General features: G+C 33.3%; 2 protein-coding genes across 7 annotated transcripts in view; one reads left to right on the forward strand and one right to left on the reverse strand.

Moving 5' to 3' along the window:
• Window positions 1-6,180, reverse strand: part of LOC106786973 (COMM domain-containing protein 7-like) — a 17,561-nt gene extending 11,381 nt beyond the window's left edge. The window contains exon 1 of the mRNA XM_014748934.1: window positions 6,162-6,180. The gene's annotated coding sequence lies outside the window, so the exon portion shown is untranslated. The remainder of the gene's footprint in view (window positions 1-6,161) is intronic.
• A 1,280-nt stretch (window positions 6,181-7,460) lies between these two features.
• The window catches only part of LOC106786647, an 83,859-nt gene continuing 79,084 nt past the window's right edge, over window positions 7,461-12,235 (forward strand). For 4 of the 6 annotated variants that reach the window (XM_014748278.1, XM_014748269.1, XM_014748304.1 and 1 more), the window contains exon 1: window positions 7,461-7,569. The gene's annotated coding sequence lies outside the window, so the exon portion shown is untranslated. Of the gene's footprint in view, window positions 7,570-7,615; window positions 8,038-12,235 lie in introns of those variants that run through there. The other 2 variants (XM_014748287.1, XM_014748313.1) reach the window with 2 other exon arrangements.

The following is a 12,235-nucleotide window of genomic DNA, read 5'->3' on the forward strand; positions in this document are numbered from 1 at the left end:
TATATATGTATATAGAGATGTTTCAATTTATTAAACATTTTGGTCCTGTTTCCTTATATCAATGAATGCTAAAAAACAAATCATTCGTTTACCGTTAAATGCAGCGATCGCGCTCATGAAATCATTTTTACAAATATTATTTCGTTGCTTTACCCTTCAATATTTTCTTTCACTTTAGAGAGAGAGAGAGAGAGAAAGAGAAAATAGAAAAAATTCCTCAACAATTTTGATCATTCCTTTTTGTGAATTTATTTTCTACCCACTTACTCTCTCTCTCTCTCTCTCTCTTACCTACGTAAATACTTACGTTTTCTTCCTTTTATTTGATCCAATCTGTTTTCACCAAAGTACGTATGCACATTTCAAAATGCATTACGCATACTATATATATATATATTACTACGTGATTTTGAAATATGATTTATCTATCATCAAATAGGGGATTGGTATATACGATCGACATGGATATTCTACTGATAATATTTACATATAAACGCAGATACACACCGTTTCATATACATAGAAATAAATATATCCGATTTTATAGATGAACGTACGTATGTATTAAGTATAATACTATCATAGGGAAAGGTCTTGATACTATTTCGAAAAGCAATATTTTCGAGTTTCGATAATACGATAGCATATTCTCTAGTAGCATCCTCCTTGCCTACTAGCGTTTATCGTATTTCATAAGTAACTACCAATCGATGTCAGAACACTTCGATATATACGTATATGTATAAGTACTCGAAAAGTCAAGTAAATTTTATAATCTAAAAGATTCTACGATATCTTCGTGTTTTATTTGAAATATCAGAAGGATTTCTTACTTGGAATGCAAAAAAAATTTTTCACGAGTTCTACTTTTCTTCTCATGTGTAATATAACAGATACTTATGTATTATACGTGTGTGTATATATATTTTACACATGTATATTGGATTAGGAGAAAAGTTTTTTTCGTATTTTAACGGCATACATGACTTTGGAATCGTATAACTTCAGTAATATCAATCGGATAGGACAATATTTGCTTGCGTTTGAAATTGATGAAAATTATTATGCTTGGTTGAAAATTATTTGAGCTATGTAAACTAAGCGGGGGGGGGGACGGAGGGAGGGGTAGAAAACGAATAAGACATTGGGTAAGAAAAAAAGAAAAAGAAAATGAAACATCGGCAGTAAAATTATTCGGATTAAAAATTGTATAAAAAAAAAATATGAAATAAATATAAAAATGTTATAAAATATATATGAATTAATTGTTATTTCATTTTTATATTATATTATATTGTATTATTAAATACGAAGAAAATTTGTATACCAACCTGGTATAGGTATAAATAATAACCTATAGGATAGTAGTAGATACATATCTATTTGCAGAAAGGAGTAATACGAGCTCTTCATTCTTGACAAGTTCAATTTTCGTTTAACCAAAGTGCATTCGATTCGTCCTGTCATTTTGCGATATACGAACACGACATATACGAGGGCAAATCAAATGATACATTTGATGAGCATCGATTGATTGCTCAAAGTGATAAGAAGTGTTACGAGATCTCGATGGGGGAATCAAATTTCTCAACTGTACATCACAAGATATAAGATCGTATATACATATATAGTATAAATGAATAGAGATAGAGAAGTTCAATACTGATAACTAATGATTTCTATTGAACTAGTTTACTTTTATATACATATGTACGTAAAATAAAAACGTTTCGAGGATAGAAATAAAATATGAAAAATATTTTAAATAATAATTTATATCTGGATATTGTAAGTTCGTACAAAAAGAAAGAAAAAAAAACAAAACCACGACTAATAGAAAATATCGACGTTATTCTTATAATAATAAATTACTTTGTAAAACTATTTTTCAAAATTCATTAAAACAAACTGGCAATCCGTTTATAACGCAATACTGTAAAAAGTAATTTAAAAAAAAGTTCATATAAAATAAATAGCAACCTTTCTTGTAATACAATGTTGAAAAGAATTTATGTTAAAAAAAAAAAAAACATTGCAGGGCCCTCTTATAACGCGGTAACTTTTAAAAAACATGATTCTCGTGTATGTATTACTCCGACAAAAAAAAAAAAAACAAAAAAAAAACAAAGTAAAAAAAATTGCAACGATCTTCATATAACCCGATATTCTGATAACACAATTTCCGTGTATCACGATTTTTAATAAAAAATTGAACGGGAATATTTTCCGTCACCCTGGTTTACATAAAAAAAACATGGAACGAATAGACGAGACTCGCAGAGAAGAGGAGATTTAGCGCATTCACGAAAATAAAGAAATAAGAATGTTGGTTATTACAAAAATAAAAAATAATGGCGGCGAGAAAGTAGCAAAACTAGAAAAATAATACTCCGCAAAGCTGACGAAGGGGCGCGGGGGGGAGGACGAACAAAAAAAGAACACAAAAAGAGAAGAAAAACAAATATAATATTAATGTAGATAAAAGAAAAAAAACGCGAAGGAAAGAAACAAGAGAATGGGGAAGAGGAAAAGGGTTGTGCATGGGGCTTGTGTGGGTGGGATTAACAAAATAAAATGGGAAGGCAAAGTTAAGAAGAAAAGAAGATAATAATAAAAGTTATGAAAGGAAAAGGGAGCAACGGTATTCGGAAAATTCGAAGGAGAGGAAAGGAGAGAGAGAGAGGGGGGTGCATCAGTATTTTTAAATAATAAAAAGAAAAAGAAAAAAAAGTAAGAAACATCTTGTTAAAACCATAAAACTGGTTATGGAAGGGAAGGAACGCGAGGGGGGGGGGCGGAGGGATTCGTTTTCATTTTACCTTCTCTTCTCTTTCTTTCTTTTACAAACATTTTTTCAGTCCCTGCATCATACGTGGGGAGGGGGGGGGGAATTTTCACGTATTTATTTTCCCCACATTCACATTTTCTTACTATCTTCTTCTTCTTCTTCTTCTTCTGTTATCGGTCACAGCGTACATACTCTGTGCATAAGTACTAACATCCCCCCATCCCCCTTTTCCAACCCTATCCCAACCCCATATAGCTTTCAACTACGTATTCACTTGTATATCACAATTGGGAATACACGTTAACGCATACATATATATATACACAAATGCATATACATATACACAGAGAGATAGATAGATAGAGAGAGAGAGAAAGACACACACACACAGAAATTCGTATAGATACCAAATACGAAGATCTCTGGAAAACTGGGTGGGGCGGTTGCGCCTGCGTCACACAGATACCAACGAAAGATATAACCAGGAGCGTGTGTCTCTTGGGTTATCCTTAAAATATCCTGCCTATCCCATTAACACGAAATTCGAATCGCCCGTTGAGGAAAGCTTGTCATTAATCTTTGCCTACTCTCTCATTTCTCACAATTTCTCTCTCTCTCTCTCTCTCTCACTCTCTCTCTCTCTTTCTCATTCTCGTACTCCTTCTCTCTCATGTGTCGTTTACGTATGTTCTCTGCGTAGTCAACCTTTTCACAAGTTACTGTCCTTCCCATATCCATAAGACAACCCAATGATCGTATTTTGTAGTGGAAAGTCACGCGATTTAACGGACGAATAATTCTTTCTAGATTTTATTTTTCTTTTTTTTTTTGTGGTTACTTTTGTTCTTTATCTATTTCTTTTTTATTATATTCATCGAGTTTTATTTTTCAATGAATTTATTACCAAATTTACAGATCAGGAAAAACGACGAAAGAAAATGTAGTCTCGAGAGGAACTAGGGGTGGAAACGAGTTTCGGTAGAGAACTGAATTCGAACCTATAGTAAAAAAGAGAGAGAGAGAGAGAGAGAGAGAGGGAAAGAGAGTTGGTAGATGAAAATGAAAGGTAAGGTACCGAGAGAAGAACGTTCGTATACGACCTGAAACACGGGCCAGTAATTTCAGGAAATTTAACGCGCTTTGTCGCGGGTAATTGCAGGCAACTCGTACTTTCCCTACCTACCTACCTACCTACCTACCTGCCTACCTACCTGTACAGGGTTACATTTTTTTTTGTTCCCTTTTCTTTTTCCCCGTCTTATTCACCCTCTTCATTTTATCGTTAACTCCCTTTTCCGTCATTCTCTTTCTTTTTGCTATAGGTAGGTAATATAAAAACGTAAGAAAAAAAAAGTGTATAAAAATATATGTATCAAAGGGTAACCGTTTTATTTTGGATCTAACGAGATCTTGTCTGTTGTTTTGTTTTTGTCTTCTTCTTCTTCTTCTTCTTCTCGTTATTTCAAACCCCACGACGTATTATCGATCTTTGCTTATTTCGTTAATGAAAAAAAAAAAAAATGTACGATCGAAAAATATTATTTTTAATGTATCTTGTTCATTTTTTTTTTCTTTTTCTCTACGAGAAAATATAAATCAAAAATGTTTATTTATATTTGCGTGTTATTTGATTATGTCCGAAACGGGTGTAATTTGAGGATCTTTGTTTTTTGTTTTAATTTATTTCGGACATAATTAGGGGGTAGTCAGTCATGCTACCGGTAAGAAATTTTTCATAAAGTTTAAAAATAACGACGAGTATTAAAATAATATATTATATGTAAACGAGCGAATGATTATTTTTTTGGGGGGGTATATTAAAATTGATCAAAACTTTTCATAAAATTTTGTCATCGTTCGAGTTTAGTAACCGTAGGTATTACTTTTTTTCGAAACGTAAAGAAGAATCCGTGAAACGGCTAAATCTCGCATCTACGCTTTCGTAAATCTTTGGTGGAAAAAGCTGTGGGGATAAGCCGTTAGCCGATGTTCTCTTCTCTTAGGCGGAAAAGTCGAAAGAACAAGAAGCTCATTTCGTTTTCTTTTTCTTTCTTTCTATCTTTCTTTCTTTCTTTCATTCATTCATTCGTTCATTCATTCTGTCTCTTTCGAATCCCACCAGTTCTTTCCCGAATATCATACTGTTCTCGAGGTCATAAGAAAATTATTTTATGTAAGGTCAATTATATAATAGTATAGTTACAGTAGTTAAATAAACAAATCGTTTGTTTTATCTAAAAAATGAAGAAAAATTAGATCAATAAAAATAATTTGTAAAAAGGGAAAGAAAAAGAAAAAGAATTGGACACGAGTGTATTAATGAAACGTTAATCGTGTAAATAAAACGTATGCGTGTACGTAAAAACATACGCGCATAAATTGTTATATTTAATTGTTATATCTAATTGTACGTGATTTAATGTAATACTTTAATATGAGAAATTATTTGTCGAGATAAAAATCGTTCAGATTGTTCAAAGAAGCGAGTAATAGCGAAAGAGGATTACAAAAAATTGAAACCGAGTTTATTTTTACCCTCAATGATTTTCTTTACATGTCGTACGTAAGCAATTCAGACACCCAAGCGCGTTCCCATTTAAAAGGTCTCGCTTTTATATCTGCACTTAATACAGTATAATATTAACAAAGTTAAGAAATCATCTTTTTTGAAGTCACATGTTAAAAAAAAAAAAAGTCAATTCAAATAAATGAATGATTGTTATTTTCTTTAATTAAATATGATTTGTTTTTTTATTTTAAATCTATGTCTATACCGAAGATTGTATATAATACATGCACACAATTCTATAAATAATTCTATAAGCTAGCATACACATACATATATATATATATTTTATATCTAGCTAATCTAGAACTAAACACGTAAATTATATCATCCCTTAACTTATAATACTAAAAACTAAACAACTATCCACGCAGTTAGTTGCTAATGAAAGGAAATAGAATACGAAACGTTGTATTTACATATAAAATATACGCACGCATACACAAATGCGCTCATGCATGCATGCATACATGTGCAGAGAAACCATAATAGAAAGATAAACAAATACATAGACAAATAATTCAATCTAGACTAGGTCCGTGGGTCAAGAAATAGATCACAGAGAGAGAGTAAGAATAGAATAATAACAAAAACAAGAGAAGTAAATTTACGATAAACTCACTGAATTATAATAGAAATTATCACTAATCTGAGAAGGGGGTTGGAAGTGTTTTGAATTTAGGACGAAGACGACGACGATGACGAAAAAGTGACAAAGGACAATGATACACACACACACACAGAGATAAAAACAGAGAAAATCTTTTTTTTTCCTTTGTGTTTTACTTTAAGAGAATGATCCCCTACCGCATGATCTAGAGCAACGCGTCACGATATCTGCCTTTTCTCTCCGGGCACTTCTTGTTTTAATTTTCGTAAAGGTGAAGGAGGCTGGTGTTGGTACAGCGCACACAGACAGACACACACACATCATCGACATGCTCGATTCACCCTCTCTTCCCTTTCTTCCCTCTCTTCCCTCTCATCTTCTCTCCCCACCCTTTCTCTCTCTCTCTCTCTTTCTCCCCCTCCTATTACTCTCTCTCTCTCTTGGAAACACCTCCCACCAATCCTATTTCCTTCTCTTTCTATTTCCTGCGCTTCCTTTACCTCCAACAGCATCCTCAACCTCGTGGGAGTCGCGCGAAATCTACCACCGTGGTTTTCAACAGTGGTGGATAATGTTAGTACGAGCGAGAGAGAAAGAGATTCAGAGGTAAAGAGAGAGAGAGAGAGGGATGTATATATATATATATAGTATAAGCCCTCTCTCCTCATCTTCTCCTCCCACATCTTCCCTCTCTCTCTTTCCTCACGGTTACCTCCACTGTGTTTATCCCTGCCCCTCCACAGATTCTTTCTCTCTCTCTCTCTCTCTCTCTCTCTCTCTATCATGTACACACATATACACATATACGTACTACTCTCTCTCTCTCTCTTTTTCGCACACACACACACACACATTCTCGTTCTCTGTCTCTATCTCTCTCTGTTCCTCTTTCCTAACTCCCTCCAACCCTCAGTAGCTACCCCACCGACGGAGTAAAGGGCTGAACCGGCCAGTGCAATTCAGATCGGCGTCGAACACGCGCGCGCTTCTCCGTTCTTCTATCGCACGTTCGTTTTCCCATCGCGAGTCTCTCGATTTATATATACATGTATATGTATATGTATATGTATAAATTATATATATTTTCATTTTCTTTCATATATTATTGTTGATAAATTTCTTCCTGCCACCCTTTCTTTCTTTCTTTCTCTCTCTCTCTTTTTTTGTTTATCACCCTTCCTTCTTTCCTTTTGTACTTTTTCTTATTTTATTTTTCAGTATATTTTGATAATCGTCACTCAGTTCGTCATCGTTTTTAAAAATTCGATTATAAATTTGTAGATTTTTTTCTTCGTCGTCCCTTATTATCTCGGCCATTTTCACGCCAGTTTATTATTTTTAATTTTTTATTTTTATTTCTTTTTCCCTCTTTTTATTTATCGTCATCTTTCTTGTCACCTACGTGATATCGTATCGGAGATTGTTTTTGTTTTTTCCTTGTAAAAAAAAAAAAAAGAAAATGTACGTACAGTGATAGATAAATAGAAGAATAAAGAAGAAGAAAGAAGAAGAAAGAAGAAGAAAGATAAATTGTTCGAAATTGTTGAGGGGAAAAATAAAACAAAACATTTGAACAATTTACAACATTTCTGCGAGATCAAAAAAGTAAGAGTGTGTGTTAGACAACGCGATACGTACATATCTATATCTATATATAAATATAGAAAGAAATAGAGAGAAATAGAGAGAGAGAGAGAGAGAGAGAGAGAAAATTGTAAGGGATGTTAAACTCATCGACGTGGATACGAAAAATAAATCGTGCGACGTTGACGTTCGATTCGAACGATCGGTGTGCCATCGTCAACGACAAACTACGTCCTTGAGAAACCCGAGACACAACACAACCAACCCCCGTCGTCAATTCTACCACTTTAATACTAACAATACAACGATACAACAAAAAAAAAAAAAAAAAACCCGGGATAAAGGATAGAACTATAAAAAGAAATAAGAATAGAAGTGGATAAAAGGAGGATTTGATAAAAGAAAGAAAAAAAGAAAGAAATAAATAAATGACGGAGGGGTGAAAGGGGGGTGGCGGGAGGTTGGGAAAAAAAAAGGAATAAAGTTCACGTAAGTGACAGTTCGTCGATCAGTTTGTCGTTTTCATCCCTCGTATGTAACATGCGTTATTATTTCAAAAGATATCTAACAATATAATTTAAAACGAAACAAACAAAACGGGAAACAAAAACCACATAGTAAAGAAACTTTATTATTTTATATTCTATCAAGATAAACTTATTATTATATAAAAACCCCGTTTTTTTCTCGAAACGGGTAACCTCGTTTCGTCGATTTCGCGCGTGTTCCAATTTTTTTCTTATTTCGATCGTTCTTTTCTTTTTTTTTTATCTCTCGCCTGACCCGTTGTTACTTTTTTTTTTTTTTGTTGCTCTTCTTCTTCTTATCCTTTGAATTCTTTCTCATCTCATTCATTTTATTCTATTTTCATTGGCTGTCTCTTATTCGTTTATTTCTTCTTTTCTTTTTTTTGTTTTATTTTACTTATTTACTTTTCTTTTTCTACACCTTTTTTTTTCATCGAACTAATTCGATATTCTTCGTTCAGTTAGTTTCAACCCCGCAACCTAACTCCTCCTCCCACCCCCACCCGCAACCCCCTTTCATCGTTACGAACTACTTCGGTTGTACCATTTCTTCTAGAACCAGCACTGTTAGTTCACTTAGCCATCTATCTCGTTTAAGTAACTTTTAAATTCTATTATTCTCTAACTTATTTTATTTCTTTCTCTTTCTCTCTTTCTTTATCTTTTCTATTTGTATTTCTTTCAGGAAAGTAGAGTGCCACGAAGTATGTCCCTTGAAATCAAAGCTTCGATTTCGGGCGTGAACTCTTTCTAACAAAACCCACCCCCACCCACCCTATTTTCTAGAAGATTGAACGATCTTCAAAAATGGAAAGAATATATATATATATATATAAATATATTTCGAGTGAAATTTCATGACGGTTTTGAAACTAACCGACGTTAATTAACGACCGAGTAAATCCTGTCTCTCTCTCTCTCTTTTTACACATTTTCATGATTGATAAATTATATACGCTAACGTGAATACAACACACGTATGTCATAGTATTCGTATGACTTACAATTAACGCGTGTACCACGTATACGTACACCCAGTGTCATAATTTCGATATTAATTGTTTATTGATTATTTTGTTTTATTTATTTTATAGGAACGACATTTTGGGGTTTTTTATTTCCTTTTTATTAATGTACCACGTTTACTATTGCTTCTCGTTAGGTTTTGTTATTTACAACCCGACCTCTCTCCCCTCCCCTTCCATCCCCCTTCCCATTCCCACACCCGTTTTTTTCCACTTTATATTTCCTTTTCATTCTTTTTTTTTCATTTTTTTATTCATTTTTTATTTATAAACGTCGAAAGTAATAAACGAGCATTTGATAGGCGTCGAAAAGTAATCGTTCCGCGTACGAGCAAGATTGAAATGAAATTTGTTGACGACGTGTTTTTGTGATATACACATTTATTAATGATTCTGAAATAATTTAGAGTACAGACGCGCGAGCACACGTATACTTTCGTAATTTGTTCATCGTGAAATAATTCGAGATGTAGGAAGAATTAAACATTTCATATATGTGTGTGTGTGTATGTGTGTATGAGGTGTACTTTTTTTATTGTTTCTATTTGATCGTCTCAACACCGAATATGATTCAATTATGTTTGTTGTTTTAATACGAGAAACGATTAGGACGTATCCAATTGAAAAATGTAAAAGAAAAAAAAAAAAGAAGAAATAAGGATATTTCAGATAAGAGTCTATTTGTTCGACGACGCGTTCGTTTTTATTTTTTTTTTTATGTTTGTTTGTCCTTTTTTTTCTCTTTTCTTTTCGTTTGCCGTTAACAATCAACTTGTTAACTTATCAAACTGTATCTCTCTCGCGTGTTAGGAAACTTCGCGTGTTGGGGTATTTAGATCGTTGTCCTGTTAGGAACTAAAAAGAAAATAGAACTGACACAGCGAAAGAAAAGAAAAACAACGGAAAAAAAAAAAAAACATTTACCCTCCTGGTCTGTCGACTATTTCTAAAAAGAGGGGGAAAAAAGGGAAGAAAAAAAAAAGGAAAAAGCTTTCTCTCGAACGTAATTTTCTTCGTTTCCTCTCTCTCTCTCTCTCTCTCACCCCTCCCCCGTCCACTCAATCGTTTCATTTTTCGATTTATCTATATCGCACAATGTTCAGATCGTCGTTCCTTTTAGAAACATCGAAAATAATAAAAAGAACCGACAACAAAATTTCTCGCTGGTATTGATAGAACTACTTTTCCTTTTTTTCTTTTTTTCCTTTTTTATTAGAAAACAACGCAACTGTGAAGTAATTTTCTATTTTCGTTATAACGTTATTCGATGTATATGTACCATAATTGCCAATTTCGAATTTTGTTTTATTTTATATATTTTTTACATTTATTTCCGGAGTTAATTCAAATCGTCGTCCCGTGAACGCGGTTCGTTTTTTCTTATTTTTTTTTTTTTTTTATTCAACCGCGTGGCGTTGAGTTATTATTTTTTGTTTTCTTTTTTGTTTTTTGAATTTTCTTTTCACACATTCTTCTCCCCTTCATATCCCTGTTCCCCCTGGGAAAATTACAAAACACTAACGTAATGTAAATTTTCGTATTTTCTTTTATTTATTACCCCCTCCCGATTAAATAGAAATCCTCATTGATATTCCTAAACGACCGGATTGTAAGAAAATTTCTCTTTTCATCGAAATAATATAATATACGCGTGCAATGCTTCTCCTTCTTCTTCTTTTTCATTATTTTTTCTTCTTCTTCTTATTCTTTCAGAATTTGCTTCGTGCTCTAACGAATTTCTCTTCGTCATGGAATTGACGTCCTCGTCCTCGTCCTCGTCCTCGTCCTCATCGTTGGTCGCTTATTAACGCTAGAAGCAAATTTTCAATTACAAACTAACGTTGTGTAGCACGGGGTTGATAGAGAAGGTAGGAGGAGGAGGAGGAGGACGGCAATAGCGGTGTGCTTGGGGGTGGTTTGCGGCAGGAGACAGGTGGGCCATAGAAACGGGCTGGTAGAGATGTGTACCCTCGTTATCTTGAGTAAATCTCGAGCGGGTGGTTTAATGAAGAGGCTAATTTTCTCCGCGTTATGCGCAAAATGTTTTCATACGATGGGAACGCAACTTTAATAACCCCAACCCACCCCCCAACCCACCCCCTTACCACTACCACCACTACCACCACCCTCCCCTTTGTGCTAGTAACTACCGTGTAATCCGATCTTATATTTAATTACGAATAATGGCAATTTACTATAGAATTCGTTTGACTAACTAACTGACTGATTGACTAACTGGGATTTTCATTCGCCATTTTGTTTCTCTCTCTATATACACACATATAGACACAAACCCTTCTCCAATCCTACTTTCTTTTATTCTTGTTTTTCTTGCATACAACGTCATAACCAAATTCAAGTTTCTTTTTTATTTATTATGATTTTTGTTCTCCTCCATGTTTTCTTTTTAACATTTATAAGCGTTTAGTTTATTATTAATTTAATTATTGTTTCACGTAAGTAACACGATTAGATTTATCCATGGATTGAATTGTCAACGATGAGATAGAAATAAATTTTGTAAATGTTTTATTTATTTCGATTAAATTGATGCTATTAGAATTTTTTCTCATCGAAAAAAATTGTTTACACATATTATATATTTAATATATTATTATGGAAAGAAATTTGTGAGAGAAAAAAATCACGACGTTTACGTTGTCGCAAGGATGATGATATATTACGTTTAATTGTGTATGAAGAACTTTTTCTAATTTTAATTGATTTCATGAAAAAGATTGTAGATTCAATTAATCAAAATTATTATAACGAGGACGAGGACGAGGACGACGACGACGACGACGACAACGACGACGATGACACTCGGGGAAATATTAATTATCGTAATTGTAGCAAATTTGTTTGACGAGAAATATGCTTGCAGAAAATAGTTGATCAACAATATATATACATATGTTACCATCAAAGCCGGAAATCAGTCATTGCTAGTAATTCCTCTGCATTACTATGAATGCAAAGAGCTTTCAGACGAAGTCGGAAATTGAAAAATTCTTCCACTTTTTTCTAGGCATCGAATAATAATAATCCGATATCCTATAGAATATCAAATGCATCTTTGCAATTTTTTTTGTAAAGTTTTGGTAAATATTTTTTATACTATAAGTGAATAGATTT

Source organism: Polistes canadensis, unplaced genomic scaffold (genome assembly GCF_001313835.1).
Source record: "Polistes canadensis isolate GaletaPanama2010 unplaced genomic scaffold, ASM131383v1 scaffold_3, whole genome shotgun sequence".
NCBI classification, from domain to species: domain Eukaryota; kingdom Metazoa; phylum Arthropoda; class Insecta; order Hymenoptera; family Vespidae; genus Polistes; species Polistes canadensis.